The sequence below is a fragment of the Pongo pygmaeus genome, chromosome 7 (genome assembly GCF_028885625.2).
Source record: "Pongo pygmaeus isolate AG05252 chromosome 7, NHGRI_mPonPyg2-v2.0_pri, whole genome shotgun sequence".
Taxonomy (NCBI): domain Eukaryota; kingdom Metazoa; phylum Chordata; class Mammalia; order Primates; family Hominidae; genus Pongo; species Pongo pygmaeus.
Window position 1 is genome coordinate 84,098,868 of NC_072380.2, and position 6,000 is coordinate 84,104,867.

At 36.8% G+C, this 6,000-nt stretch overlaps 1 long non-coding RNA gene across 1 annotated transcript in view; it reads left to right on the top strand.

The window, feature by feature from the left end:
• Nucleotides 1-4,723, top strand: part of LOC134740018 (uncharacterized) — a 107,572-nt gene extending 102,849 nt beyond the window's left edge. Inside the window, exons 2-3 of the long non-coding RNA XR_010127232.1 lie at nt 3,473-3,653; nt 4,508-4,723. This is a non-coding gene — a long non-coding RNA (uncharacterized LOC134740018). The remainder of the gene's footprint in view (nt 1-3,472; nt 3,654-4,507) is intronic.
• The last annotated feature ends 1,277 nt before the right edge of the window (nt 4,724-6,000 follow it).

Below are 6,000 nucleotides of genomic sequence, written 5' to 3' on the forward strand. Positions count from 1 at the left end.
GTAATGAGATTTCTTAATTTCCTATGTGATTTCCTTCTGGTTGCGAGGATTATTTAGAAATACATGACTTGGTTTCTATTTTTTATTTTAAAAACTATCATTTTATTACTAACTCATAGTTTTATTTTATTATAAGAGGGAAACTAAATTCTGTATGTTATCTATCATTTAAGATTTATTTAGTCCTAAGTTTTGAGTTCCTTATGTGGTTAATGTGTGGTTTGCTCTTGTAAATATTCCTTGACTATTTTCTGTGTGGTACAGAGTATTATACATGTCTAAAAGCTTGAGAGTGTTAAGTATATTGGCATTTCCTTGATATCTCTACTTAGTTTATGTCTACTTGATTGAATTAGTTTATGAGATGGATGTGCTAAAATCTTTAGCTATAATCATTGATTTTTCCATCTGAAATACTATCAGATTTTCCTTTTGCTATTTTGAGACTGTCCATGTAGGTTTATAATATCTTCTTTTTTTCTTTGTTCCTTTAGCCATTATTTAACATTTCCCTTTATGTCATTATATTGTGTTATGTAGTACAATTGCTTCCTTAGGAATCTTTTGATATACATTTTTTGGTCTATCTTTTTTCTTACTTTTATTTTCAACCTCTCTGTATCTTCTGTTTTAAGTGTGTCCCTTCTGGATAATATATTAATTGGTTTGATTTTTTTGTATCCAATATGAGAACTTCTGTCTCTTAATTAGCAAATGTGACTCATATACATTTATTGAAATTACTTCATGTTAGAATTTATTTCTTAAATTTCATTTTATATCTTTCCTTTCCTTTTTCCTTTTTTGAGGTGGCTTTCCATTTGATAGTTCAAGTTCTCTTCTATAATTCTAAAAGTTAAACCTTATAATTTTGTCTCTATTGTAGTTACTTGCCTCGAACTCATATTCAGTTTTATTCACTTTTCTTGAATTCTTAAACATATTAAGTTTTAACAAACAAGAACCTGGAACATTGTCTCCTTCAGCACCACATTATATTGATACTGTAAAAGTTTATTTACAGGTTGTTAATAGACATACTTCCTTTTGTTACTTTGAGCCTTACTCGTCTCATTATTTTGCTTTATCATTTCAAGGAATGATAAACTTCAAAGGTCATTGATTTCTTTTACAATTAATAACTCATGAACTACTTCCTAAATTTTTCTCTTCACATTATTTGAATACTTTCTCTAAGAGTGTTTTCAAGGTAGATCTTTGCATAGAAAATCTTCTGAGGCCTGATGTGTCACTGAATATTTGTATTACACATTCATATTTTAGTAACATTTTAGCTTGTTATCAAATTCTGGAATAAAGTTATTTTTCTTTAATACATAAAATATTAGTGTATTGTGTATCTAGCATTGCTGTTGGTAAGTCTGATCGCAACTTTATTTTTATTCTTTCGTAGATGATCTGTTATTTCCCTCTGCATGCTTTTAGAATCTCTCTTTGTATTTGATATTCTTAAGCCTCACTTCTTTTGATATTTTTAAGTCTCTCTTGTTAAATCCCCCCACTTCTTATCTGTACTGTTTAACACATTCAAATAGAAGTCTTTATCTTTTATTAATTGTAAAAAAATTAGGTTTATTCAAAGATTTTTTCTTCTCTTCGTATGCTTTCTTTCTGGTACTCTTATCATGCGTATGTTGGCACTTCTACATCTATCTTTTATATCTATTACTTCTCTTTGTCTATGTTTTCTCTTTTTACATATTTAAAATTTTCTTCTCGGAGAATTACTGAATCAGGCTTTCTATCTCTTTAAAATTCTTCAACTGCACCCATCCTATTGTTTGTCCCATCTACCATGCTGTTTATGTCAGTGTTTGTATTTTATTTATCTAATATTTCCACTTTTTGATTATTTCTGGTTCTTGATTTATGTTACAAATACTCCCTATGATCTTTCCTTTAAATATTCTTATCAGGATATTGGAAATTCTTGATTTTCACAACTCTGCTTCAGTGGCATATATTTAGCTTTTTGTCTTCAGAATTAATTGGGCTTCTGATGGTCCCTAGAGGTATCAGCTGCTCGGTCAGAAAACATATATGGGGAAGAAACTGAAGTTCATGCCACAAACTGTAGCAGCTTTGGAACAGAAGGGACCAGACAACCTCAAGGAGAATGGGCCCTAATACCAAAATTTACTCTTGGTGACCGTTGTTGCTTCTACTGTACCAGGCAACTCTCTTGGGCAGGATTTTACCTTTGCACACTTAGAAAGATCCTGCACTAGGGAAAATCAGTCTCCTGGGGAGGTATTCCAGCAACCATGCAAGTTTGGAGGTGAAGGGGTTGGAGAACCAAATGCCCAAGGGCAGCTACTTAGCCAGCACCCACTACCTGCCTTCATTAATTGTTCTCACAGGCAGGGCTTTTGAACCACCCTGGTACGGAACACCAACCCTGGTGCTTTGGGCTGTCTGTGCCATTTCTAGGGAATGAACGAGTAGTTACCGTACGAACTCAAAAAAAAAAAAAAATACGGGATGAAGGACAGAGAATTAAACAATTCCATCCAGCTTATCCTTTCACTGCCACTTGGGCAACACACAGCCCCCGGCTGCAGTTGCTCAGCTCCTAGGCACATCAGCTCAACGTGGTCTGTAGTATCAGCAGGGGAAGTTGTTTCTATTGTTTCCTGGAGTCCAGGCTTCTCTTTGGCTGCTATGGTTTCTCCAGGTTTATTTTTAGGGGGGAAGCTAGCAGTGTATGTACCATCTTGACAGTAACCAGAAGCCATGAAAGGAGTTCTAACTTGTGTCTCTGAGGAAAGTCTCTTTTTATATGCTGCTCAATGTCATTTACTCATTGAAAAGGTATTTCTACAGTAAATAGCTAGGGGAAAATGCCTCAACTTTCTTATTGAACTTTCAGAATTCAGTGGTCAGATAATAATTGTTGATTTCCTAACCTTTAAAAATGTTAGAAAAACTTTTCATGTGATGTAACGTGACATTTGGCTATGTTACAAATCGCATGTGGTTAAAACTGCTGAACGTTATTATAATTTTATTAATTTTCTATGTTGAATTGTTATCACATATTTTGTCCTGCCCAATTATCCAAATCCTTAGTGACCATTAATTACTGAGGAAAAGCAAGCATGGTCAAGTCAATGATATATGCAGGCACTCCTTGCTCTAGACAGGATCATAAAAATGACTGTATGAGCTGAAACCATACATAGTAGTCTTAATAATTAATGGTGAAAAATTACTATTGTTCTGTGACCTTTAAAATTTCTTGTCAAAACACTGAAATCTTTTACTGTTGTTTATAAATGTATAAGGAAATTAAAAAACATGATAAAAGTATTTTTTAGTATGCTGTAATTTAAAGCATTAGAAATGGGACTTAAACTTTTATACTTTTGTAAAAGAACTTATGAAGAATAGTTTGAGCAATGTTTGTCTTCTCATGTATAACTTATAGTACTGAGTGAGCATTTTTTTCTAGGCTTTGGTGAATCTTGACACCCCATTCTAAGTTTGGATCAGCTTCCAACATTTTATCCTTTGCACTTTCAACCTTGTGAAGTATCTCTGAGTATCCATTTAAGGTAAAGATTTTTAATGGCATCAGTTCCTCTGGGAGATCTTCATCCTTTTCATCGCTACAAGTTTTTGCATTTATGTTGGTAAGTTCGTCTTCACCATGTTCTTCTGTCTGTAAATCTAGAGTCTCTCCATCAGTGGCAGTGTCAGCATTCCATAATCAGCTATTTCTTCTAGAACTCTATTTACATTCAATACAAATTTCACTTCTAGCATCATCACTTTTTCTATTTGTGTGTGTGTGTGTTTCACTTTCATGTTTGTTGGCCAGTTTCCTTTTCTGATTATCCATTTGTGTAAATGTCACATGGGTTTACCTCTGGGAGACATGGCCCTGATACCAACACACACTTTGCTCTCTGTGCATGAACTGAATAACTGAGACTCAGTGACCCATCACAAACAGACTGGAAGAAGTAGCATTAGTGGTCCATTGATTATGATAAACATCTGCTATTAATGTAATGGTATGTGGGAAAAGAGCTGACAGCAAAGTCTGTATTTTATGCAATTACTCCCACTTAATATACCATGAAATTTGTTGGAGGATTGTTGTTATTTAACTAAATAATTGTAACTGAAATTCATACATATAGAAACTATGCACAGTTAAACTACCCATCTATATTTTATAATAAGGCCAGTCATTTACCAACGGGGTGACTGTGGTGGCTATGAAAGTATGCCCCTCACATGTCTGCTAGAGGAGGTGTTTGATGGATGGCTTCAGGTGCTGAGATTTGAGCCTACCGCTGTGTTCCTGCCAGGCTACCATTTCCCATAGGCTGCTCCTGGCTAATGCCTAACTTTTGCAATGTCTGACTTGGGCAACTTTTGCTCAAGGACTCCCCACAAGCTGAGCTAAAACTTTTAGAAATGCATTCCAGTCTGTGGCTCTTCCTACGTAACCCTCCTTCCTTGCCTCTCTCCTTTACAGGGTTTACACCTGAATCCCGGTCCAAAGGCTGTCCCACCTCCTCTAACTCTTTCCCTTCTGGATATTTCCTTCAATAAATCTGTTGCACATCTCACCTCATTTTGGCATCTGCTTCTCAAAGGTTTTTTAATACAAGTAATTCTGAGAGTGGTCCAAGAAAACAGGAGTAACATGGAGTTTGGAACTGGATCTGTCGCCACCTGGCAGGTGAAGAGAATACCATCACGAGTGCCATGGAAGACACAGGTAGTCCCTGGAGTTTAATTTCTCAGGTGGTGAACTGGAGAAATGTCCAGATGAAGTAGAATGATTACAGATGTGATGATTTGAGCATTTGGAAGAACACCTACAAAGTCTGCAGAGCTGGCTAGTTATTGCTAAGTTGTATAAGTGCCCCAGAGAAGGATAACTAGAAAGAGGGTCATTAACAAGCAGTTACAGGGTGACAAAGAGGTCCTTCTCTCTTGTGCTGAAAGAGCAGAGGTAGTTAGGCAGTAGCCTGATGATCCAATAGAGTCATAGATGCCAGAGATATTTTGAATGCTCGGCCAAGGCACATCTGCCAGGTTAAGGTCAGAGCACTGGTTAAGAAAACCTGAGATCCTGAAGTTCGGGTTGGGGACAAGACATCTGTTAATTTATTTTATTTGTTTGTTTATTTATTTAGAGATGGGGTCTTGCTATGTTGCCCAGGCTGAATTTGAACTCCTGGGTTCAAGCGACCCTCCTGCTTTAGCTTCCTCAGTAGCTAGAGCTGTAGGTGCTTGCCATTGTGCCAGGCCCAGGGACAGGAAATCTAAATGGTTGACTCTGAGTATGTTGACTCTGTACAACCTCTGGAGCCACAGAGCTTATGATGGGGGTGCCCATCCTCTTCTAGTACAAGCTAGCACTCCCGGTGCTGGAAGCCATTGCACAAGCTGCTAGGCAGAGGCAACGGGTTCCCCTCAGGAGCTGCCCCACCCACTCTTCTGGCTGCCAGTTTGTAACCAGCCAGTTGTTAATCTCATGGTATTGTCCCTCCAGTAGGAATGATGGAAAATAATGATAACACAAGAAGTTGTGGGAAGACAAAGGAGGATAACTTAATTCAGTCTTGATCAAAGGAGGGACAGAAAGAATAGACTACTCAGCAAAAGTCAGGCATGAATTGGGGGTGTAAACCTTGGTGGAAGAGGAATATTCACATGGAATAGAAGAGGAGAGGGAGGGGAATTCTACATAAAAGGCATGGCATGTGTAGGGGCAGAGAGGTTTTAGAAAATATAACATTTTCAGAAGCTGAAAACAGTTCAGTATATCAGAAGCACAGGCAATATCAAGGAATACTGAGAGATGAGATACAGGTTGTGCAAGTGTCTAGTATGTTATCATATTTAGCTTTTGTGAAGAACAGTATGAGTAAGCCCAGGATGAATTTAGCTGTGGAGGGAGGGTGAATTACATGATTACATTTATGTTTATCAACAATTACTTAGTGTCATAAAATTATG